The sequence below is a fragment of the Temnothorax nylanderi genome, unplaced genomic scaffold (assembly GCF_030848795.1).
Source record: "Temnothorax nylanderi isolate EJ_2023f unplaced genomic scaffold, tnyl_v1.0 TNYL_tig0356_pilon, whole genome shotgun sequence".
NCBI classification, from domain to species: Eukaryota; Metazoa; Arthropoda; class Insecta; order Hymenoptera; family Formicidae; genus Temnothorax; species Temnothorax nylanderi.
The window spans coordinates 32,819-60,212 of NW_027249418.1; the positions used below are offsets into that span (position 1 = coordinate 32,819).

A 27,394-nucleotide genomic window follows, 5' to 3' on the forward strand; every position below is an offset into this window, starting at 1 on the left:
ATAAATGCTCGGAAAGGAAAAAAAAATGAAAGACCGGCCAACTACGAATTTGAAAGCTTAATAACGAAACTTGGCGAAGTACTTCCGCTGCATGAAAACTTCTACGAAAGTAGACTCATGAATTCGGTTGGTTCAATTCCAGCACGAGCAGACGGACCGACCCGATCAAGGCTGCTTCTTAATATTGCACACCCTACGAGACGGTTTTCGTGAGTATTCAACAACTGCACGACTTCACAAGATATTGGCGCGGCACGCTCGGCTGATTTGTGTCTATTTTATTACACCTCGCTGAGTCGCCAATTCTCGCAAGTATCGATTGACGTTCCCAATTTATAAAGCCACTCGGAAATATTCGTTTGTCTCTCGTTGTTCTGTATAAAAGAATAACTGTCCCCATTGCTTTGTACAGTTAAGCACGTCGTTAACTTTCTTTTCGAATTATTTCGCAAAACACACAATGAACAATGCAACATGCCTTGCAATATTGAGACCGATGAAGGTAAAAAGATAGAAATAAAAATATCTACAGTGTTCTTTTACAAATAACAAGAAAAGTTTTTAAAATAGGAGAAAAGTTAAAAATATCTCAAATAATGAAACGGAATTTTATTCGGTATTAAAAAGCTTGCATGTTTTTCATCTAATTGTAAGTCCTGTACTTTAGCCTAATTTTGAAACTAAAAAAATGTTCGAATATCGGATCACATCTTTGTTTCATCATTAATTAAGCGAATAGTATCGCTGTGCTTGAAGAGAAACACATAAATTAATGTTAGTATTTGTTTCGGGATTAATTGTTCTGAATAAATAACGCCGATTGTCCTTGCAAATATGAAAACTAACAAATGTCGCGATAGCAGCGGAGAGAGATGAGCAAAAAGAAGACGAGGAGGAGGAGGAGGAGGCTAGCAAGAACCCGTAGTCGACACCGTTTCGTGTATAACGGGTGTCGAAGAATGGCCATTACTCGTCGTGGGACTAACCGAGTCGAACTAATCCGGAGAATCCAGGGTACGGACCGATACCTCGATATTTAGAGTTATTGCCGGATCGCGGAAAGTTCCGTTTCAGGATAGTAATCGATGTAACGCCGTCCGCTTTATTGCCTCGGTCCATTAACCACCGTTCGGTTTGTGTGTACACACCCCGGTGGTAACGCTGTAACGAGAAAACGGACGGCACACGCTGCTGCAGCTGGGACGGCGGGGGAACGTTAAATGTGTGGTATCACAATTACCGCCAACGCGGACAATTTAAATTTCCATCGTCGGGCAACGATCTTCAGATTATGCGCGAAGTACGTCGATTGTTGTATTGTAATTTTCCGTGCATCAACAAATTTCACGTTGTTCAAAACAAACTCATTAATGGACCAAACTGCGGGAAAAAGTAATATGCGTACCGAATGCATAAATAATGCACGACGGTTGCAGGACATTCGGTATAAAGAACGGGAAATATCAGATACAAAAATTCAACGTAACGCGACATAACAAACAAAAATATGATTGTAAAATCGTGATGGAAGAAGAGAATTTTCGTATATTTTTTTTACACGCGAATTAAAAAAGCACGCGGTAATGCAGCGTAAGTTCGTGTGCCACGCGAGAATACAGCGAAATGTTGGAATGTTGAAATGAATTAAAAATACAATGCCAGCGCGGAGCGCTAGAAAGTTTATGCGCGACCGTGAGACTGTTCCCTCAGTTAAACGTTGTGTGTAACGTTATCGCGTATCCGTTACTGCGCTGTTAATTAAATAGCGCCATATATATATATATATATATATATATATATATATGGATATATATGTATATCCATTTTGTTCGCGATCAAAGAAAAATTTCTGCTCTCGAATGCCAAGAAAGGAAAAGAGAAAAGTATTACCGCGTTTCTCTGCCTTGCTATTTCTGTCAAACGAGCGGGGCGTTAGATATAAAAGCGGGCGGCGGGAGCGATATGACGGGGATGGATTAGCAACAGCAGCCCGAGGTAAGAGGATGGTGGGTCGCTCGACATTACGAACGAAGTAATTTATTTTCCTTCATTTGCGATCCTTATCGAAGCCGAGCTTATTTAAGCGGCCGTCATCCCTGCAGAAAGCAAAGAGAGGAGGCAGGAAGAGAGAGATAGCTCCTCTCGGCGTGCGGAAGCGGTTGGCCGACAAGAAGACAAGGGTGCTCGTCGGTCCAATCGCCTCGTCCGCGTCCTCCGTCATTCCTCGCCGATCTATTTACCGACCGCCATTCGTTTAATCCAACTGAGTCAACGTAGATCTACGACCGGATTCGCGATGATACCAGCCGATTTAATCGTCCGCAACTGACCGGTGCGCGTCTCTCTAATTATATGGCTAACCCCGTTCAGTTATAATAGTAACGTGATTACGCGGCTCCCTTCCTATTTGATAATATAATCATCCCACGGCTGTTGTTCCATTATTATCGGTATTCCCCTGTTTCGCGATTCCTGTCTATGGTTTTCCCCTCGGGGACAGGTTTTTTTCCTCGAACATATTTATTCCAAATGGAAGTCCAATACACCGTTGATATATGTACACGTAGTTAGTTCTACGCCAACGCGAGATACATTACTCCGCGTATGCATATACAATATATATATGCCAATTGTGTAGTTCGATATCGCGTTCGAATCTGAAGATATCGTATCTTGATCTTTAGATTTTTTCGCGTTCTAAATTATATATTCCATATGATATATCGCTAACAATTACGCGCGTAACTGTTAAGTTTGTTAAAACAATTTACAATGAGAATATGGCCGATTTAGTATTATCCTAATGTAATAAATACATTTTAATCAATAATGTCATTTTGTTTAATGTTCCATTAATAATTCTATTTATACATGAATTTACATTCTGTATTTCAATAGAAACAATTATCGATTTTTAAATTTATATTTACATACCGGCTTCTCAGTTTATTTTAACGAGCATTTAATAGTCCTCTTCTAGTAATTTTTCAACACTCTGTTTATATTATACTTATATAATCCGTAATGACATAAGATTAAGATATCAAACCGCTATCTCCTGAGGCTGTTCAAAGCGCGCCGTATCTACTGTTTACCATATCAGTACCGCTACTACTTGCGCGCCGGCCGCCGTGTCTGATCGTGAGTGTCTACTACTACTTACTATTTTACCACTTGCGACACCTCGCGACTTATAATTTACAGGGCGTCGTAATCCATTAATCACGGCCATTACGTGACCAGGACTTATTTCCGCGTTTCCTCTTGTCGTAGAAACGGCGGACAATTAACAGGAAAACCACTTACCCTTTAAGCAACGCCGAGGAAACATTGCGGTTAATAGCGCAAAGATAAAGACATCTAACGGATAGCTCGTTTCTTACGTCGCGTGACCGACCACGCCTCTCTTTCTCTCTCGCTTTGTCTCGCAATCTCTAACTTTTTCTTTCCTTTCCTGACTATGTCTCGCGTACATAAGTGTGTTCTATAGCTTCTATAGATATTCTTTTCGTAGAAACGTATAAAAAGCCTCGTGCCAATTGTCACGCAAATAACAATATCTATTTGACGCGAAAATGCGCCGCACGCTTTTAATATTTTTCCGATACGTCGCTCGTCGCGAGCGTGACGTCTTAACGTCCGTACAAGTACCGTGTCTGCATTAGGTTCGCGCAAAACCGTCGCGCGTGGAAGGTACGTACATGACTACGTACATATCCAGGGTGTCGTCCCGGTACGGTATATAGCGAATAAAAGTCACGGCAGTTTACTGTCGAGTGTCGCAACTGCGGAGGAAGTTGCCGCGGCGACTGACGTGACCGTGTAACTGTTACACAGCGCCAAAGTGACATACCCACCGCGATCGTAACGCCACGATTTATCTCCGTTATTTTTCCACGATGCTTTACTTTAGTTTCGACTTGTGTCGCCCTTCTCTCGCGATTTTCTTTCCCGCGACGCGACGCGACACGCGTCCCGCGCGGAAAAATCTTGCAGCTCGCATCGAGAAGTTATCTTATTACATTTAGAAAACTGTAACTGCACTTAGAGATTTTACGGAAGAGTTTACGTCCTCCAGGATTGTGCACGAAAAGTTTATCGCGCAGCACGAAGGCGAAGAAGGGTAGTCGCGCGATGTACATACAGTACATACGTCGTTGATACTCCGGTGAAGTACTACGGGGACTACGGGGAAAATTTCTATTTACTGGCAAATAGCCAATAGCAAAGGCCAATATTAGCGCACGGCAAATATTGCCGCCAGATCCCTCCCGTCGCAGCCACCGGCCACGAGAAGTCATGATGTACGCACGTTCGGGTAACACGCGGCGACAGATTGCTCGCGCTCCAATTATGTCATCGTATATAACGTATCGATTTATAATTGGCAAACGCTGACGACTGCGGAGGTATGTAACGTATAACGTTTATGCATCATTTAAGCTTTTTGCGTGAGATCTAGATTAAACCTCTTTCCAGTTAATAACTTCGCGCAGCTATACCCGGGTGTAATTATCGCGAATTTATTACCATAACGTACTGAGGGCGCGCATACAAATTGCATAAGTGATATAATCGTGTTACAGCTCTATCATGCGAACGCTGCTATATCTTCTAACAGAGGTTCATTAGGCTCGTTTTCCGAATGAATCGTGTAACGCGATATCTCGCGAAAGATATAGATATTTAACGTCGCCCCGACATTGCACGATAAATCGTCAGAACATATAACTATAACACAAAATTAAAAATATATATTTTGTAATTTAAAAATCGCGTCTACGATTTGATTAAATATCAACGTGTAATAGTACGCGAAGGTTGCGCCCAATTCGAATTGCTCCAATTCCAAGTTACTTCAGCCGTTTTTGTCCGGAGGAAAACAGAGGACAGCAAAAACAGAAGCGTTAGAACAAGCACAGGAACACAGATTTATTCTACTTTCCACGACGGCAAGGAAACATGTGACAAGGTAAAAGTCAACGACCGGGTCGATATAATTCAAATTTGGTATCTCGGTGTCGTCGGCAGGGGCAACGTCGTGCATTACAATATCACGCATAATACCGACGAAAAAATGCTCAACGTGCGCGACGAAGGTTCCTCGGTAACGTCGTAATATAAATCATCGAGAGCGTCGGCGACGACGCGCGTGGTGTTAGCTAGCTGCTAGATAAACCGCGCGCGCGGATGGATTCATCGTCCATTGACACGAAAACGATCGCTTCGCTCGAGGCGCAATGTGCGAACGCGCCATAAGGGCGCAGCAGATTGCATCTACCCAGAAAGAGGAGAGAGCGGGGTGGCCCCATCCGTTCTACGGGTAACTACCCCGTCGACCGTGCGCGGGGTGTACATCGCGCCTGGGGATTCACGAGTCCGAGGCAGAAAGATTCCTTTTATCGCGCCGCGCCGCGCCGCCGAGGACGCGGCTCCTCGCTTCCGCTTTCCGAAACCATCCTCGCGTCCCTCCATTCTCGTTCGATTTCATCCTGCGGGCGCGGTTGGTTTTTCCAGTCTCCAAGAGATGACGGATACTCCGGCGGGAATTTTACGTGTGCATCACGGCACGCGAGTGTGCGTGTTTTATGACGAGCCTGCAGTCATGCAACCGCGCGAGAGAGGAGATTAGCCAGGGAGGCGCGTAAACGCTAGAGGTGTTCGACGGAGGCGAAACGGGAGGAAACGGAAGTCAGAAGGGGCGGGAGGGAGGAGGCGGATTGGCACGGTGGGTGTGGGTGTGGAAGTCGAACGATAACATTCAGGAGCGCGCCGAGATAACGTAATGTCGGTAATGGCTCGTAGGATCGGGGCTAACAACCCGTAAGAAACGACCCCCTTCGATCCGAAACAGCCGTTCTGGCCGCCCGCTCGCAAATGGCCGGACGGAGACGCGATTTGGCTCGTCGTTCCAATTGATTCGAGACACGTTAGCCGCCATAAATAACACGTCTATCGTCGGGAAGAGGGAGAGAGAAGGGGGTTATCGACGCCGTTGCTTCATCAAGTATCCATGGAGATTCGCGCGATTATGTGCCTGACATTCGAAAAAAAGTTTCAAAATTGAGACGCAAAATTGTATTCGGAATATTATAATAACGAGTATCATTAGTCATTGCAAAATGAAACAGGTAAATACATTTGCTGTATCAATTGCAATATCATTATCAAAATTCCACAATTCTTTAATTATACAGATGTATAAATATCCTCAATTTGATCGCTGTCGTCGCAAATGCGAATGAATTAACTGTAAATCCCGACATTGAGGCTTTTTTAGAAATAAATCGTCACGAAATTTGTTATAATTATTCCCGTTATTTAGAGGTGGAGGGCGGTGTCGTTTTTGGCATTTGCGAAATTGCGGCGGTAATGACTAAAATATTCTTGATAATGCTCACGCAAAATTTATTGAAATGTGAACGCTCCAAATTGATTAGCGCGTCGCGATAATTACGTGTGGCGTTTCCGTGTATCAGAAATGAAATGTATTAATAATGGGACACGGCAATCCCCCCCCGATCAATAAACCGTCGCACACCGTCGCTTTTTCGTACAGGTATGTCAAATGCCATGTAATGCTTATAATCATCATGTTTTGATGAAAACGGATGTCGTTGCGGATTGGATGCATATACGCGGAGTGACCTATTACGAAACCCGCGTGGAGTATCGATTTTTAAGGCGGCAATTCGTCAGCCGGTTATTAGGCGAATTATCAACCAAATGGAGTATTTTATCTACCGATCTGTCTATCTCCCTCGGTATATTAAAATTCACTGTTTAAAAAAAATGATCGCGCGGCACATACCACGACGCAAATTTATGAGACTCGTTCAATTTCGGGTCGACCCGAATATACGAACGGTTAAGCGTAATAAATAGGACATCACTTCGCTTCATTTTCCCCTCCTGTATTGTACATTTCTTCTTCTTTTACGTAATCATATTTGCGTCGCAAAAAAGGTCTCTCTCTGTTATAACCAAGGAGCGCGGCTGGATAGAAAGAAAACTGGATCCCGTTAGCAAAACGGAGGATTAAAATGGAATTTACAGAGACCTGAAGACGATAACGTATTAAAATCTGCAGCGCTAGATGGAGAAGATGGATCAAAGAGATCGGGAACTTATCGATTGAACTGAAAGGAAAAAAAATGTTTAATAACTGCAAGTCAGCGGAGCGTTCGCGAAAGAAAGACAGACTAATTCAATTTCTGAAAGAGTTTAATCGTAGATTGAACCTTACGAGCGGAATGTTTCTCGATTGCAATAGTTTCCAAAAGACAGCAAAAAATATCGTGCGATATGTACAATCATTTATGTATCGCGCATCTTTAAACGTTAGACATTTCTTATTTAAAATAGCACCATTGTTTCATAATATAAATAAGTATATAGAAACTCTTCATTAAAATTATATCGAGTTTGGAATACTAATATAAGGTAAATGTATCAATGCCTGCATGGACACATACTTATTATGTCTGGACATTTCATCATTTTAGTCCTTAAATAAGTTATAATGCGAATTAAAATCAAAGAATCAAAGATAAAAATATTTTTCTTGTATTATATTTTTATCTTTAATTTTAATTCGCGTTATATACTTATTTAAAAACTAAAGTGACAAAGATATCCAGACATCGGTCTTAACCCAGGTAGTAAGATGAGACGTCTCTAGACGTCAGTTAGACGTCATTAAAACGTCATTTGACGTCACTCTGCTACTGGGGAAATGTCCCGGCATTGGTACATTTACCTTACGTGTCTTTTTTACGACAAATTAACGAGTTATTCTTAATTTACAAAAGTCTTAAAGCACTGTTTCTTTCTCCGTTACCAGTTTTTAAACGTAAGATTGGATACAAACCGAGAGGGAATTTATTCTCCCTAATCAATCTTATGTCAACCTGAATACACACGGCGCCCTCGGGTCAAAGTCCTTTGTCACATGCCGCACTCATATTGAGGTGGCGCTTAGCATTACAGATTGGATCACTTAGACATTAGGCATAACTCGAGATGCCGCTGTCTCCCTGACCGATCTGCGCATATATATATATATGCGACGCATCGACCGAACGGGCACGTTCGCATCGGTGCGCAAATGTTGATATTCCGCCCATCTTGAGTAATTAGAACGGATGGCGTGGCGTGTTCTTGCTCCATCTCACTGCAAGGTTTACGTAATAATTACTGATGCTGGAGATGAGAAGAGATCAACGATCGTTCCTCATGCACCGAAGTGAATTTTATCATAATCACTTTATGCCTTGATTATTTAATTGCATAAATAACTAAAATTTTATCCTCCCGTGTTAACTGTTAATTGTAATATTTGAGCTTCAAAATTTATTGCTTCTATACTTTTTCTATATTTTTCTATACTTTTTACAATAGATATCGTCTTTACGTGTGCTTATCAATAAAATGTTTTTTGAAGAAAAGGAAATACGTTTTCAAAACTGTCAGCGATGATGTTAATTCTTTAATGTAAGTTTTGAGATTAAGGAGAAGTCTAGACCACTGCACGTTGTACGAACATCAAGGAACGTCGAGGATCGTCTCGTGCCGAGACCCATCAAATCCAAGGCAGATACGAATTGCTCCTCCTTTGCCCGGGGATACGACGGTAAGCGATCACCGGGCTGTCATAAATCAGATTGCGAAACTCGGCGAACGATACCTATTGCGAAGTGTACGACATCCGGTCGTCGAAATCGGAACATCTCGTAATACTACGTGCTGACGGACTGACTTCGTATGTACGATCAATCTCAATTTAAGGAAGAAACGCGATATGTATCTTTGAGGATCTTCTTGAGGTAGTGTCGATGGAAGGATAAACCGTCACACACGTTTCCGAAAAACGCACGTCGTTCCGAGATAGAGGAATTTGCAATTTAAAATTCAGAAAAATAATTACAACTTAATAAAATGAAATTAAAGGGCTTAGAGTTACAACTACACTGATTGTGAGAAAAAAAGTTGTTAACTTGACTAAATATTTTCAACTAATTATTATTTTTTAATTAAAATATTTATTTAATTAAATTAATATTTAATTAAAATATTTTAATTAATATAATTATATATTTAAATTAAAAACGACATATTAAATCTAACATGACGTAATTTGACTCAAATACTTAAATATTTCAAATAAAAAAATAATAATTAGTTAAAAATATTTAGCCAAGTTAACAACTTTTTTTCTCAGTGTAGATATTCGTGTCGATATATTCACGTATATGTATTTAATATGAATTACACATGTTACGATTTGTACTCAGACCATTAATGCAATTAAAAATTATAAAAGCATGCAAAAACGCATTATTAGCATCAGCAATCTAACGCATAAAATGCAAAGGTTTCCTCTGTGGTTTTATAATTTTTAATTGCCGTTTAATTGAAACTATATAAAACCATTTAAAATTACACTGAGAAGATGGTTTGAATACAGATCGAAACGTTTGTAATTCTAAATATATATACGTGAATATCGACATGAACACCTATATAGTTGTAGCTCTAAATCCTTTAATTTCATTTTATTGATTTTTAATCTTTGAGCCTCTTTATATTTAAAATTATAACTGTTTATTATAATAATTATTAGAGATGTTTGCGGAATATAAATATATCATAATAACCTATCTGAATATTCTTGATCTGAATAACAAACTTGAATATTCTTGTTAAAATGACGTATACATTAAGAATTATTAAATTGAATACGAATTGTCTTAAGTTGTCTAGGATAGGAAGACGATATGCTTTGACACGTAATATCAATAGGTTGAAGGAATATTAATTGGCGTACTTCAGTTAAAAAATTAGAAGGTAAAACGTAAAAAGAAGAATCGCGGCATAGTCAGGTACCTTGCCAATAAAGAATAATAAATTCAGTTACTTTACTTATTTAGGAGGTTGTATTCATTGTCTCGTGCAATAAAATGGCTGTTGCCAACACGATACTGAAGGAGTGCGCGCGCACGCGCGCGCGCGCGTGACAGTGATAAATTACGGCGATGAAGAACGGCGGCATTAATGCGTGACAAAAACGCGCTGATGTTCGGAAATACAGGTAGAAGATGCTGTTGGTTATCATCGCTGTCCCCGTCGCCGCCGCCGTTACCGTCGGCCCACCTCGTCCGACGTTGTCAAGACCATACCCGGTGAAAGAAGCGGGTGGTGGCTTCGTCTCGTATACCTTACGCGAAATAGCCTCGTGCTCGCACGCATACCGAGACCCGGCTGTATCAATGAAACGAATTCCGGTCCTCTGCGAGACCACTCTCGACCCCAATCCTTGGAGTGCGGACAGAGCTAGGAAAAGAGCGGACGACCGTTGCGCAAGGATCGAGGGTAAATGGTCTCCATTGTACTTTTAAACGCCCATCCCTGCTGCTGCGCGACTCACCCTTTCGCGTACTACACTACCCCCGTGCCGTTCTCCGCGATTATTCAGCGATGACAAACGAGTGTCCCATCTTGCGCGGCTCGCACCCTCGTCCACCGTGTCTGCGATAACTCCTCGCTCGTGAGCTAGCCCATACCTCAAACTCGAGCAACATACTCCTTATTTTTATCTTCCGTAAGACAAATCGGCGGGGGACGCGGCGAATTAACAACACGGCGAGGAAAGAAATGTACAAAGCTAGGCAAGATATTTAATTATTTACGTGGACGCAAGAGACAAAACCATTACTTCAGTTATCGATAATTAATGCACTGTGATGCGAAAAATTTCAATTTTTACAGTCTTTTATTGACACATATTGTGGTGATATGTGATATTAATATATTACGTTTTTAACTGTACAACTGTACATACAAACTGTAGCTCTAATATAGTTAATTAATACTTAATTAGTTTAATAATTAATTAGTCGTTTTCATGACAGATTTGACGTACACGTTCCACTTACATACATCGCGTGTAATCAACGTAATGTAACGTAATTTCAACCTGTGTCGAGCAGTTAAATTACATTTCGTTACACGTCTCGATACAATTATTCTTCGTCGGCAGTAATGTAAGCAGTATCGATCAACCTCGAAGTTCGGCAGGTAATGTACAGTCAACGTAGATTTTCGTGACCGCGAATAGGTACACAGTATCGGTGGTAGCGCGGGCGTACTACACGTTAGGTAGATTTCGCGACGAGATAGTGGCCGGCGCGCCTACTTAATTGCAACGTTTGATCGTGGCGCGTTGCACTTGCGAGCTCGTGCCGCCCGTGCTTTACGACGCTTGCATCGCCGTGTTTTCGGCGATACGCGTCGCCATAAGCCAATATCGATCTGGACCGTCTGACCGAACGGTACTAGACGTTCGTCGAATTTAAGCGCTGGATCGATCACCCGGTCAATAATTTCGCGACAAACAACAGCGCCATGGAATGTCGGAATCCCGTTGAGACGTTAATAAAATAGAGAGACTGTTACGTAAAGCATCTTTCGCTGGAATTTCATCGTCGCTAAATGAAGCTTTTAGCTTACATCGCTTAGCCTCGTAATAGCGGTCTGCAAACAAGCGCGGTGTATCATCTGTAATTACGTCTAGTTTGCTCCTTCTCGTCGCAGATTAACGCGAATGCGCGCGTATACTCTCTTTATTCCTTATCTGCGTAAACCTCTTTAGTGAAATAGGGTAAACATTCCACAATATATCTGTGTGTATGTGTGTGCGCGTGCGCGGGTGTGTACGATAAAAGAGGGTGTGAGATAAAAAGAGAGAAAGAGAGGTAGAAAGAGAGAGATAAAATAAAGGCGAACGAGTTGAAAGAAAGATGAAACTAAGCGCCTCTAGATTGTGTCATGTACTTTTTACTGCATTGCGTTTTACACATACGCACGTACATATATACGCGCGCGCGCATAGCACACACACACACACACACATATCCACGACGTAGTTGCGCTTTCGTGAGCAGAATGAAAGAAAAAGCCTTAAAATTGCGACGGTTCTCCTCTTTCCTTCCGCGTTCGTTATTGACGATAGAATCTCTGGCTTCTTTCAGCAAGTAACGATCTAGAATCGATATGATCGTTCGGCACCGTGCAATCTTGACTCGACTATTTTTGGAGCGATAATGCGCGTGGCAGAAGAAGAGAATAGGACGCGAGGGAAGAAGAAGGAGCGGAGATAAAACGAGCGTTACCTTCTCTGCTCTCGATTTTCTTAAAGCTGTCGTACGTCGCGGAACGATATTAGCCCGGGGATTTCATTAGGTTCTTTTTGATCGCAAAAATACGAAGTACGAGTAATGGCAGCTTCGCAATAATCGACACAAATTGAAGGTAGATTTTTTTTTTAAATATCGAATTTTTTTTAGAGTACAAATTGATAAAAATTATGTGCCGACCAGCAGTTAAAATTCTCTGCAATATTTTACAAAGTATATACCCAGCGTCTTTCATAATATAAGTGACGCGTTAATAAATCTTTATAACGAAGACTAAACGTGATTAAGTATAGACTAGCTACTAATGGAGAGAAAGTAAATCGGTCGCAAAACAGTCGAAAATGGAACGAAATGACTTCCACTCGGTGGATGTAGTTACTTTTTTCGTCGTTTCTGCCGCGAGCAGAAAGTCATATCTTGCGCAGCTCGGCATGCGAAAACGAGTGAGCGGTATGCCGGGGGCGGGGGGGGGGGAGGGGGAAGGGAGAAAGCGACTCACTTTTTACGCGAACGATGAAGGGCGTGCCGTCGCAGTCGTTGTACAGGAGACGGCGGCGAAGTGACAAATTACTCGAGTTTATCTGCAGCCCCCGTTTTTAAGGGGCGCGCATTCCACCCCGGGAATCAAGCGGGCGCTGAGCGGCAAGCTCGAAGGCACCCGGAATTCCTCGTCCGTCTATCCATCATAAACCTGCGGCGACAATGCTTACAACATCCTTCCGTCACGTCGTCGAGGAGCTCTCTCTCTCTCTCGTCCAAAGCTTAGGATCACTTTGTCGTCCCCGCCCAAAAAGTTTATGAAGCATTCACGGTGTCTGGCTGTCTCCTCCGCCCCCTTGCCGATGATCGTTTCACGCCAGGAAAAAATGACTTTCTCAGTTTGTTCCCTAATTTCAATCGAAATTTTTAAAAAGGTCGAATTTATAATAACAATGATGATACGTTTTACGTACGCAAGTATAATATTAAAAAATAATCACGTAATACATTCGTATCAACCTAATTATCGATTAAATATACGTGGAGTTATAGATTAGAACACTATAGCTGTTAAAATTAGAACATTCTTCAATTAATGTAATTCCTGATTGAGTGCATACGTTAACGTGGGGATTCTTTATGAAATGAAGCCGCTAATTATGAAGTAAAATACCAAGTTACATAATTCACGATAGCCAATTAAGACAGTTATGACTATCTTAAATAACTCTTCTCTCGCCAAAGTATACAATAAACGTCCTTATACTGATCACTCGGTAGAACTTGGATAGCTTATCCCGCGGTTTATTCTGAGTTTATTCCGCCTCGGGAAACGGCGACCGTGCTCCACGAGTTGGCGAGAGCTCTTCCAGGAGTCGCGCGCTCGGTGTAGGATCTAATGTCAGTGTGCCGAGAGAGAGAGAGAGAGAGATAGCGATCTACGAGCGCGAAGTCACGACGATTGGATCCGCAATCGTTTCCAAGCGTTATTCTCTTCGCGAGCCCTTCTCCGTTTGTCGGCCGACGACGATCGATTCGGGCACCATCGTTATCCCGTCCCGGGGTTTAATACCGCGCGCGCCAGTTTAAGGGACACGAAAGTTTTGTAAAGTTTCAGGGCGCGTGTCACATGCAGCGGTTTACGGTGATCTACGGCCGAGGCAAAAGTTCTTACGATCGTGTGACATGATTACTCTCACGGTAGACGGAGCATCCGAGGAAAAGTAGCCTTATCGGGGGGCAATGATAAGTTGTTCCTGTTCGTCTCGCGCTCGGCGAGGAGAAAGACCGTGCATATATTTGAAGGGGGGGATATGCCGACCGGATGATAAGATAACGGTCGCAAAATTTCAGTTCTCGCGACTCGAATCAATTGATCTAAAAAAAGCGCGCAGTTGAGATATCGACGATGAGGAAAGTTTATAATTTTCTTCGCGGGTATCCCTTTAAAGAGCTTACGGCGCGCGCGACTCGCTGCCTCGCCTTAAACTTTGACGATGATTTGAATTTACAATTGCCCGGTGACCGCGTTCGTCGCAGCCACCGGACGATATCTCAAGTTATACATGAATATTAAAGGCTACTTCTTAAGCCGCTTGCAAGTAACCAGACACCCTCGCGCTCCGTTTAGCTGAATTCTCCAAAAACGCGCCGGACTATCGACACGGCGAATATCGATACACGTACTTCCTTATTTCCATTTCACGTTCACCTGGAAGTTACTTGAATTTCGCTTATGTTAAAAGCTTCGTCCTGGCAAGGCAGAAACACCAGACAGGAGGTACGCCCGGAACATCATTTACGCGGCGGATAATCGCTCGTAAATAAGAAGCAGGCGGAGCAATAAAATTAAATTAATCGCGTCACAGACGATTAACGCTCTTTGATTACTTCGAGTGACGAGGGTTGGGCTCAAAGTAAAGTCATCCCCCTACCGACGGTCCTTTTCCCGTCTAACATGCCCGGGTGTCCTTTATATGTACGTCTCAATTTCTCAAGGCATCATTTCGGAGCGCCTTCGTCTTCGTCGTCCTCTTCCGCCACCCCGCGGACGCTCTGTTCCCGATATAACGAGCTCCAGCAAACACCGCCCGAACTCTCGAGATTAATTACGAGGTATCGGAGTAATTGAAGACGAAGTGAGCCGACAAAGTCCTGAAGAGCGGCGAGAAAGAGACGGCGGGCGCATTGCACCCGGAACAGAGGCCGTTACCGACTCCATTGTCCCCGACCCCCATGTCACCTGCTGCTCCCCCGCACGGCCCATTCATTTCTAACGAGTTGGCAACGTTATCGGTTAGAGCGAACAGCGTCACGGCGTGTCCACTGAGACGTTAACACTGATACTCATCCACCCATTCCGGCCCTCCCACGGGAACCCGGAAGCATCGTTGTCTCGTGTCCCTACACGCACACGCATATCCATGGAACGATCGCGTGTACGAATGTCTCCACGTATCTGTACATGTATATGTATTTGCAAGTGTGCACACCTATAATACTGCAGTTATAACGTCCGATGAGCGACCGCAGGCCGGCCAGGCTAGTCGGGGTCGTCGGTACACTCGAGCGATTTTCAAGCTGGTTGCAATAGGACACCCCGCTGCGTCGTACTGCATCGGTTAACCCCGGCAAACCGCCCTCAGGGTTGACGGTGATGACCGATCAACCAACCACCACGGCGAGATCGTCGTCTCTTCCCGATCGCCAGTCCATTTCGCTCTTTTACCGATTTTCTCTCATTCGACACGCTTCCCTCCGGGCTTTCAATCTTTTCGCGTGCGCACGCTGTTCGCGTGTACCGCTCTTTCTCTCTACCCGAATCCCCGATTTCTTTCCTTCTCTCGCTCTGTCTCCTTTCGATCGCGATAAATAGAAAACAACCGCGGCAATGGAATTTACTCTGGATTGGTTAGAGAGTCGCCGCCGCGGGAGAATAACGAGTCTGCGGTCATCTCCAGGTTGTTTCCTGCCTGCGGCGTTTTGCGAGTGGGCCGGAACCACAGCGGAAATATAATTCAGCCGTGCGCACGCCGAAAAGTTCGGCGGTGTAATGAAGAAGGATAAGGCAGAGCCGGCAGTTGGTATGTAGCGGTATGCGGACCGATGTTCGCGGAAACGATGTTTTCGTTAGAGGTAACGCCTGCTGCAATTTATCGTTAGACCGGATCCGTACGTTACACGTTACTGAGGCATCCGTCACTGCTCTCGTTGAGAAAAACACGTTGCGCGCTAATTAGTATTATTTAATATTGTTTGATATATATTTTAAAAATATGGAATGCGTTGGAAAAACAAACGCGTATCGAATTTTAAAACTAATTAAACGCTAGCAACTTTCCACGTGATTTCCTCCGATATTTTCTAAACAATGGATATCGTTAAAAATTGGTAATTAAAATTACTAATTTAATTAAATTGCAGCAGATAAAAAAATTATTAAAAAGAATTAAATTAAAACTTTAAATTAAAAAATTTACGTAGAAAATCAGTTGTTCGGATTTTTTTAAATCGAGCTTTCGTACTTCAACGAAAAGTAATTAGAAAATCCTTGACAAAGTCGCACAAGTCATGAATCGCGCATCCACTTGCTTGCGGAAGTTCATAACGAATTTCATACCGATTTCTTATAAATTTCCAAACTAACTTATGATTATTCAAATAACTTATCGTAGAATAATTTCAAGAGTTCATTTCGCTTGATGTAGCATCGTGAAAATCGCGAAGAGCTTCGAACTTCAGACACTGCGGACTGACTTCACAAATTCTTAGAAAGCACTCGTTGAAATAATTTTGTCCTATTTTCAAAATGTCTGTGTAACATTTATGAGGATTAAATTTTATCTGATACAAAAGATATAAAATTCGTATAGTACGAATTGTTGTCACCTAGATATAATTCTATAACGATATAAGATCATGTATGTTTCTCGTATTATAATAAATTTCTATTTTTATCTAAAAATGTCATAGAATTTCGTATTTAGAAGTGAATCATTTCCATTAGTTCACATTGTATAATTGAACAAGTTGCATAAATAACATACCATTTATTTACGAAACGCTTTCGTGAAATACTACCGTTACGAGCAATTTGATAAGATCCCGCAGATTCTTAAAAGCGAACCTCAGTTCGGATCTAATCTCTTCGCGAGAGAGGATAACGTATCCGCTCCATAATCTTTCCCTTTATCGCCATCATCCTCGTTGATGCTTCCGAGGCCGTGGTTAAATCCGGCGATTGACAGACGAAGATTGAATGGCGGCCACGTTCGCCGAGGCAGGATAAGACACCGTTTAACGCAATATCGACGGGAAAAAAGAAAGCAATGATGGGGGAAAAAGCAAGAGTATGAGAGGGAGAGGGAGAGAGAAAGAGAGAGAGGATAAAAGGTAAAAAAGGGCTATAGAGGAATGGGAAGGCACGCAAATTAAAAGGACGCCCACGTACGCTGCGCTGTAGAGCTTATTCACATGATAGGCATTCACCTACTTCGTCCCCTTCTTATCCTGACTCCGTCTATCTCCTTTCCACGCACTTCTTCCCGCTCCTCTCCTCCCATCACCCAGTCGAAGGCAAGTTGGCCTGGCGCCAGGGAGAAGCAATATTGTAGCAGCAGGCTACCCGGGAAATCTCGTGACTCCAACCTGCTGGCATTCTATGTACGCTGTTCGCGTATACAGGATGCATCAGAAGTCACGCGCAATTTAATGATTGGATACGACAAAGCCTGTTCTCTCCAATTTTTCATTAGGAAACATTTTGCAGTAGGATTACCACCTTTCAATGTTATATAGTTAAATAAAAGAAAGGCAACATTATGTGTGTGTGTGTGTGCATAATCCACTTCTAAAAATTATATAAATAATTATCCACAAGGGAAATAATGTATCTTACATTATTGCTCTTGTTCGTTTTGTTTATGTGAAATTTGTGTCTTCGTTTCAAGTGAAATTTAATCAAAATTTTTACTGAGAAAAACTTGGTTCTGTAAATTCATTAGAGAATTTATGTCTGAGAGAAAATGCACATTTCTGGTACGTCCTGTATATAAGCACATCTAATGTAACACGTACAACGCGGAGCGCAGCATACTGTCTTACTTACTAAGCACTATCACGACCACCAACCGACACAACCGCCGCTGCCGCCCCGGCAGTCTGATTTATAACTCTCAGCCTAATATACTGTTTTAAAGGCGACGTTGTCGGAAAGAAATCTCGATAAATGTCAGGAAGTATCGTCCGCGGAGTCGGCTTCCGGCCGCGGTGTGCCGACCCGCGAAAATGCTAGGAAGTCGTTATCGGTAATCGCGTCCATTAACGGACGCGTATAACGTCCCCTTGGCCGAGCTAAATCCTTAACACTGTTATAAAACTGATGCATCGTTGTGTTTTGTAAGAAACTGCGGTGCATTATACCGCCGGTATGGAAATATTTTCATTCCTCTGACGCAATTCGGGTCTCGCGGACGACCCTCGGTTAGCCAAGAAGATATAATGGATAACCTGGAATTAGCGTAGAAGAAAATAGCGGGTAGTTATTTTAAGATATTCACTTGGAAAGATAATTTCGCGATGAGCGATTTTGATTTCAATTTTAATTGTTCCGAGGATAACGCCGTCTCTCTCTCTCTCTCTCTCTCTCTCTCTCTCTCTCTCTCTCTCTCTCTCTCTCTCTCTCTCTCTCTCTCTCTCTCTCTCTCTCTCTCTCTGATAACATTATTAACTCACTTTGTGTTTTAAAAGTGTGATTCTATCATTCCCGACGTCTTATTTGTAACGAGTACATAATTATGTCACGATTACTCGCAATGACCTACAACTCAGATAGCCCATTTACGTGACATGGTTTCTGACGGTAGATATCGAAAGATCGCCACCGCTGATTAGAGACACTGCGCCATAATGACGTCCCTATAACCGTCGCAGATACGAGCTGGCCGAGCATTACCACCCTGAAACTAACCCAAAGTTCCCTCGAAAAGGATTTAGAACAACCGATCTAAACTAATCGGTTACATCGATCGATCCTACGCGCGAATCATCCATTCTTTGAATTTATTTATAGTAGTATCGGCGAGATATCGGAGTCAATAGAGCACCTTAAAGTGTTTGGATAAGCGAGAAAGTCGGGAGGGGGGGGTGGGAAAGAGGAGAGAAAATGATTTTAACAGTTTCCGTCGCGGGCTGATTCCGCAACACGGTGGCTTTATAAGTTCCTACTGTTTTCGCAGCTTAAGTCGCTCATGCTCGATGGCGCGGAATCGATACCGCTCTCCAAGGGACAACACCTGCCGACAACACGCGTAAGCCCCGGAATTTTCGCGTAAAACGTTTCGAAACGGGGGCCGCACAGGGACCGCTCGAGTGGGGGTGAGCGGTCGTAACTATTTATCTGGAATCCTAAATCGCGCCCGCGCTTGCTCCTTCGGCTACATACAAACGACAATATTTTCGATATCTGCCGATGCAATACGAAATCGATATTCGGCCCCGCAAAGTGTAGCGGCATCGGCTGGGCGCAGTCTCGACGTTCTATCTAGCACGCGAATAACCGTGGAATAATATTTTCGGAAATGTAGATTTAGCGCGCGTATCCTTTTCTAAGATTCTCCGGGATCTCGGTGTAACCGGATGACGGCAAAAAACATATATATTTTTATACCATATTATCTTAGCGAGACGCGGTAAGAAGTAAATGTGCAGCTAAATTACACGAAACAGTTATAGCTTTTTAAGAGAGAAGTAGTAAAATTAGTAGTAAAGGCCAAAAGTTTCCGGATCAAAGATATAAAAAGGTGATAAAATGAAACAACTGTTTTTATTTGTTAGTATAATCTCCGTTTATTTCAATACATATTTTAGAACGATGAATTTATTTTTCTATTATTATCAAAAAATTATTCTAAATTTTGTTCTTAAAATAGTTTAACACGGCGAAATAAGTAATTTCTCCATCATTGATAAATTTTTCATGCAAATTGGACCTTAATTTTGAAAATTATTTTTTATTTTTATGTTAACTCTATTTTAAAAATAAAAAAGTGTTTTCAAATTTAAAATCTTGCATGGAACAAATTTACCAATAATAAAGAAATAATCTTCGCAGTATTAAGCCATTTTAAGGACAAAATTTCAGAATAGTTTTTTAATAAAGTGTGGAAAAATTAATTCATTGTTCTAAAATACGTATTGAAATAAAGGATAATTATATTAAAAAGTAAAAATAATAGTTTTATTTAATCACCTTCTTTATAACTTTGGACTGAAAACTTTTGGACCTTATTATGTATATAGGTATACTAAACGAGATATTGCGCGACAATTTTTTAGCATTTTCTCTAGAAAATTTCTACGATTAGCAGAAGCTGCACAGATTTATATTTAAAAAATTTTAAATGTTACATAGATGATAAACTTTAGACTTTTCCCCAATCTAAATCGTTATATTGCAATAACCGACAAAATCGTTTACTTTACTTTTTCGGCATCGTTCCATTAAATCGAACAGCTAGCGGGAAAAAGCAGACAATCCTATTATGCCAATCTAAACAGTATCGTTGCTACGTTGTCGCTGAGGATGCACCGGCCGTCAGTCGAGAGAGTAAATCATAGAAATACTCCTCGGCGCTCGAATCCGATCGACTTCGCGGTGCACGAACGAGCACGGAGAGCGAGGGAGAGGGAACGGGAAGGACGGAGACTTTACGTTATCTCCTTCGTCTTCCGAGTTTAAATCGCTCACGCTCGACAGGTCGAAATCGATATCGCTCTCCGCGAAGCGGCGTCAGCCGACACACGCTCCTTTTCCTTGTCGCGCCATATATCCGCCGCGCCGCGCCGTGTCTCGCACACCACGCCGAGGCCGAGGGTGCCTCCCGTCGATCTTCCGCGCCGCGCCGCATCCCGACTTACGCCCCGAGAAATCTCGGGTGCGCGCTTAAATAATCGAGCGTGGCGTGCATTCAATCGTTGTAGCAACTCCCCCGAAAGGCCATTCCGTCCGAATAGGATTTGTTTCCTATCTGGGACTTTCCCCGAGAGCGCATCCTCTCGAAGAGAAATTCGCGAGGCGAACGTTTTAGTTCGTGCGACGACGCCGGAGGCTGTCGGATTCAAAGTTTCCGAGGGGAAACTCGCCAACTCTGCATTAACCCTAGCGACGATGAAGTGTCGTTCTATACAACAACGTCTATGCTGCAACATCTCATCACATTTGCATGTTACATCTCGCCGTGGCAAACCAGGGCCAATCTTGTCGAAAATTTAAGGGGCAAGCAGAAAATATGAGCGGATATACATTATCTTATACAGAGATTTAACGAGAAAGATATGACAATGTAAAAACTTATAATTTTTCATTCGTCTTTCATTTTCTTGTACAGTATAGAAAAGTGTTCTTAAAGGATCTTTAAAAAGTTATAAGAGTAGCATTATGATTCCATTTTAAAAAAACCAGTAAAATAAATGATGATGTTTGCTCTACAACGACGATGCAAAAAGACAGTTGACGCTTATAAAAGCAGATAACCACCATTAAGCAATACAGTATCAATCTAATACGATTTCCATGCTCGTACGGCCGCAGATTTTGGCATGGATGCAGATTGCCACACGTAGTGGACGCTACTTGTCTACGATAATATGATTTATCTCATCGGGAGAGTGTCTGGTCCCCTCGGAACGTTTGCCGAACGATAAATATCGACAAGCGCGCGCGATTGAATAAATCATCAACGATAGAACAGGAACCGGGACACTCGTTCGCCGCGGCAGACGGTTTCACAAATGGCAGTTTAAACTGGAAAGGGAAATGGTCCTGTTAGTTCTCTGCCAGAGCAGGACAAGAATTTCCTGCGTTTAATAGCCACGGTGGGGCCCCTCCATAGTCGAAACACGATTACGCAAAATTTATTTTCCAATATCGCTTCGTAACGTTTCGGGCGTAGGGCTTCGTTTAAGGGGCACAACGAAGACAACGGCATTCGGTGAAGGTAAAGCGAGAGTGTAAAATCTAATCACACGCCCGGCGCGCGACTTTGCTTTGTCGAAATCACTTCACCGTCGCGAAAATCTCGTTCCCTATTTCCATTTGAAGAATGCAATCGGAGTTGGCGCTAATAGAATTTAAGGGCACGACGAAATCGATTTACATCCCCTTCGTTCGGCTACGCTCGGTACTAATCCGTTTTATCTGCAAGTTTCGGGGATTCGAGTTGCGCGAAGTGTCGAAATTCATGACAATTTAGTACCTCCAACAAAATGGCAAGAACTATACATATTTTCTTCCCGCGATCATGAATTAAACAATTTTACGTTATAGATAAATCATACGTACGATCGCGAGTTGAGTAATTGTTTACGTTCCGATTTTCCAAAGCGCTCTGTTCTGCATGATTGACAAACTACGAACGTATTTCATGAAATAGATTTTTGCGCGCCAATCGTAATCGACAGAAATTTACATTCGTCGAGTTCTACCGAAGGATAGGTAGAAAATTAAAAAGAGAGCTAAAAAGCCCCACCCACGTACGAAACGAATTGTATTTTTCCGCGTACCGCCAAATTGTGCCGATTCAGAATCTTGAAATACCTACTATAAATTGCAAAATCGCAAAAAAGGAGGACTCGTAAAAGCCAGTGACGAAACGAATTTCAATTGCCTTCTGGTGAATCGAAATGCTCCGTCACAGTTGCCGCATCGTGAGTAATGGCGGTTTGATTTAAACTTTCTCGATAAATGAAATTTCTGTCTGCGTAGGGATTCGGACAATTGATGATGCCACGATTGTAAATTTGATGGACAGATGTCTATCGCGAGTATTCATTTATAATATGCAATGTTCGTTCACGATATGAACAGCACAAATGCGATTTTGTGATATTCCATTCGGTGCTCGGGACAAAAGGAATTGGTATGCACTATCCAAACTCTTAGCTCTTAATAATTATTTCTATTAAAGATCAAAAACAAATTACATACAGGGTGTTCCAGGTCAGGTCATTAAAAACTCAGGATCTTATAGGAAATTGAATTTGGAACAAAAAAGTTCCTTCTATAAACATAGGTCCGAAAATGTTTTATTAAAAAATTATGGCTAATAAACTTCGAAAAATCACGTTTTTTTGATGATTTTTAAAAATAACTAGCTAATTGTTACACTAAAACGAACGCTATGAATGTGATGTTTACACAAAGATCATCGAAAGGTGGTTTTTTTCAAGTTTCTACGTTTTTCGTTGTTTTGAGCTTATTTTTGAATGCCTTATCAGAATTAAATAAAATTGTTGTAATTTAGTTTGTTATTTAATTACCTATTAGATTTCATAACTTTTTTAAAATAAATGATGGGTTTTGAAGGGTTATTTTTAAACATCATCAAAACAACGTGATTTTTCGAAGTTTATTAGCTATAACTTTTCAACGAAGCGTTTCTTTATAAGAACTTTTTTGTTCCAAATTCAATTTCCTATAAGACTTTGAAGTTTTATTGACCTGACCTGGAACACTCTGTATATATACATATATATATACATATACATATGTATATTAAAGCCGTAGGAGAAAATGAAAAGAATGATTGTTTGAGAGTTCAACTTTCTTCAATAAGAGTAGCAACATGAGACGTTAAATGTCTTGCTGGCATTGAAAACGTGATCTTGATACGCGAGATATTCATGAAACGATACATGTACGATTCTCGAGTGACAAACGGCGACCGTTTATACATTCATATATTCATTACCGACATTCAGAAAGTCCCGACCTCTTTCTCTGTCGTCGTGTTGCAGAACTGGAACAAAGTGTCATACAACAGCGAGGTGAACACGCCGATATTAACAGAAATTGCGTTGCAATCTACGCCGGGAGACGTAAATAGATATCAATTAAAGCTGGCGCGCTACCCTTAGATTTGCCCGATTGTAAAACTTTCCTCGCATAGACCGAAAGAGATCCACTGTGCGCTTCTATTAGCGAGATTCTAACGTTTGTCTAAATCGTCCTTCACCTGATCCACATTTAACGAATAAATTATATGATAGTATGCATTCTATTTATGCGTTCTCCAAATTTATAAGAAAAAAATTTTTCACTTATTTCGTTTAATCACAAAATAATTTGTTCGTTAAATTTTTATCAAGGGGGGAGAGACTAACTAGGCAAACGTGAGATTCTGCATAATATAGACAACACACATACTTCTTGATTTACATATTTATCATACATACATTTAGGTAGTAGCTAATAGAAAACATTTACAATAAGGGATAAAATGATATAATTAATACCTTACACGGTTCATATGCGATATGATCAAGAATAGGAAGGTGCTGCGAATGTGGTCTGCATAAAACCCGGCGTTACAAAAGAGAATACGTAATGATGCACTTAAAAGGGCGCGCAGGGTCAAAGGAAGGTTAAATATATCAAGCTACGACTACGTGCGAGAAATACGTACAGAGAATTACCAATTACTTCGAAATCTGACTTTAATCTCCGCACTGTCGGCGCGATACTAATTCGATATCGCGAGAAACGTTCGAATAGCGTCAAGGAAATGCACCACATTCTTTTTCAGCTTTCTCTCTCTCTCTCTCTCTCTCTCTCTCTCTCTCTCTCTCTCTCTCTCTCTCTCTCTCTCTCTCTCTTTCCTATACAGTACTTTCAAATTGTTCGGTTGGTGTGTATGGCGGTGGACGTTATAATTGAATAATTTATCAGCGTCCGCGATGAGAAATGATTAGCTAAACTTTGGCGATACTTCTACCAGCTGCCGAGGTGCCGCTTTTAAAGTGGAAGCTTAATACGAAGCTTCATAGGACGAACTTGCGAGCTACACTTTTAAATTGCGCCGCGCAAAAGAGTTTATAATAAGGCGTACGCCGAAGATTTATCGAGGGAAGAGGCGCGCGGAGAGAGAGAGACTGCTGTCGATGGTGGGAAAGTGCGGAGTTGCGTTCATTAAATCATAAACGCGAAAATGGGTAGCGCGTACATCAGGATACGTCTAAGGGGGGTTAAAGTTCGACCTGTTATGGAGGAAGGCGAGAGAGAAATAGCGTAAGGAAGAACAAAGGCGTGGGAGAGGGTGGGAGAGGGTGTGGAAGGAGACGCGGGACAAAAATGAGAAAGGTGAATGATGTAAAGAGCGCGCGTGACTCTTTATTCGCGGAATATTTGCATTCATGAATCTCGTGACGCGCGCAAAAGCCGCAGACACGTGCATTCATCGTAATGCGGCGCGGATTACTAGCGCATAATGTGATTTCACCATATCGGGTTTTTTTTTTCTCATTGTATCATCGCGCCACCGTATATTGAATATCAAATGGCTCTGTTATGGATACAGATAATTGGAACCCACAGTTACATTAAACAAATATTATGCAAATAAAGTTTGGCGAATATTTCGCGATTATATTAACAGAAATAATTATTCCTTCAACTTTCTTCAACTAACTTTCTTAAATTAAAAGTCATTTTGATATCTTTCTGCCCAAATTATTCTTTTAATTTCGTAAAGTTGCGAGTGTATGTTATGGTAATGTAAATTAATCGGCGTGATGTAACGTCCATGTTTCAGGAAACTCATAAAAACGTCCGCTATACCTCCGGCTTCCTACGGTATAACAACGTGGCAGTGATCGATCAAGCTGAAAAATGCCAGGAACCACAGAAAACATATTTCGCCGCGCGACCGCACTGGAATTTCGTGAAATTTTACTACCGGAAGTTAAGCTGATCCGACCAAGACAAAGTTCGGGGCTATTACCCTTGTCGTCGGAACGTGACTTGAATAAGAACACGTGTAACTGAAAACAGAATGTATGATTTTCCAGATCGTGTGCGTCGCCCTTCCTCTCTGAAAAAAAGGATTATACCCCCATTGCTCTTCGTCACATGCATGCAGATTATATTAGCATCTTGAGATAAATCACTTAAGATTATTTTACAGCTGTAAAGCTTAAATGACTGTTAAGGAAGAAAAACGCGCGCGCGACACACACCCATAGGTGCGAAGCGTTCGTCCATATAATTCTGAATCTCAAATCATCTGACACCTGTTATGGAAAATACACTCGAGAGTTCCTACATGTTACATAAATATTATAAGCATGTAAGTATATCAAACATGTAATTATATAAACATATAAATATGCGTGATAGAATCTTCTTCTTTCTGTTTGAAATTATTTCTTAATTTTTTAAATCGATTTCTCACAAAAAAGAATCCCAATAATGCGCACATTATTTTTCCATCAAACATGAATAATGGAACGGATTAATATAAAAATGACAAGTACCGAATTTGAATATAAGTTGTAAATGATAGTCTGGAGAATAAAGTAATTTTTCTGCATTTGTCAAATCGAAATATATCTATGTGGTGCCATCTTACGATCAAGAAGTTAAGTATTTTGTAACGATTCAGATAAGGTATCTTGGTAATTTGAGTAGGCATTTAATTAAAAAAAAACACGTATATAATATATATACATAAAATAAAACAATATACTGATATATGCATAAGTAAATAGCTTTTTCATACTTCTTGAAATAATATCCTTTTAATAAAACAATTAAGAAATTTTGAATATGTTTTATAAAATAGATTATTTCCTTTTAAAAATAATTTAACGTGTCTTATTTATTCAAATAATATTATGCAATAAATGTAATAGAAAAATATATCGCACCCCTACAATAAAAATTACTCAAAATTTTTTATTAAAAATAGTTAATTAAAGAGAAATTCACTTAATTTTCTTTATTACATTATTATATCTTTGTATATGATATCTCTTTCTGATCTGCCGATTATGTATCACTCTTTCCGTTGCGTTATCTTGTTAAAAATTATGCAACGCCTACTTCTAGACTATTATACAAAACATAAAGGCGTTAAAAAGTAAATAAAACATAAATTCTTACCTGTTAAGGATCAAAATTCACACTTAATATTTATGAAACGTCACTTAAATATCACTCGCGAATATACAATTGGCACAGCCCGAAGCACTATCGCGAAATACCGGTCTACGATCGAAAGTTTATCACTAGATAAATCGTGTCGCGACGCGGAAAGACTTTTTCGGCATGGATAAATCGAAATTGTTCGAAGTGTTTTTGACGTCGCGACGTCGCGTGCGCCATGGCGGTGCTGAACAGCTGTTTGTCAATCGTGGGGGTTGTTTGGTAGAAGAAGGGGTTGATCATCGTCGTTATTGCCATCTAGAGTAGGGTGCACGTAGCTGCTTTCGACTCTCTCGAACTGCGCTGCTTAACTTCCGCAGAAAATATCAGTTTCGTCACCTTACGAGTAACTAAAATTATTAAAAATTTACCTATCCACACTAGGTAACTATTACTTTTCATTTCTATTTTATTTCTACTCATTTTCTAATTAATGCTTGCTAAGATTGTTTATCTTTTTAAATCATAAATCATGCAATCATGTATAAAATCATTTACACTTGAAGAAACGATAAACCATATGATAGCAAATTGGATTCGCTTCCAATAGATGTAAGTTTATTCAATATAATCAAGATGACAAACATTACTTAACTTTGAAGGCCATAATACCTGAGAGAGCCATCCTTGCATATCATCACGTGCGATCAACGCAATTAGATACGCGTAGAGCATCGTCCGGAACGCGTATTTAAATACTGTTGCGTTTGAAATAATGCAACCGCGAACGCAAATGTGTTTG

General features: G+C 41.2%; 1 long non-coding RNA gene across 1 annotated transcript; it reads left to right on the plus strand.

Moving 5' to 3' along the window:
* Positions 1-881: 881 nt before the first annotated feature.
* Positions 882-26,199, plus strand: LOC139781713 (uncharacterized). The gene is made up of 2 exons (XR_011720643.1): positions 882-1,014; positions 25,262-26,199. It is a non-coding gene; the product is annotated as an uncharacterized lncRNA (long non-coding RNA).
* The last annotated feature ends 1,195 nt before the right edge of the window (positions 26,200-27,394 follow it).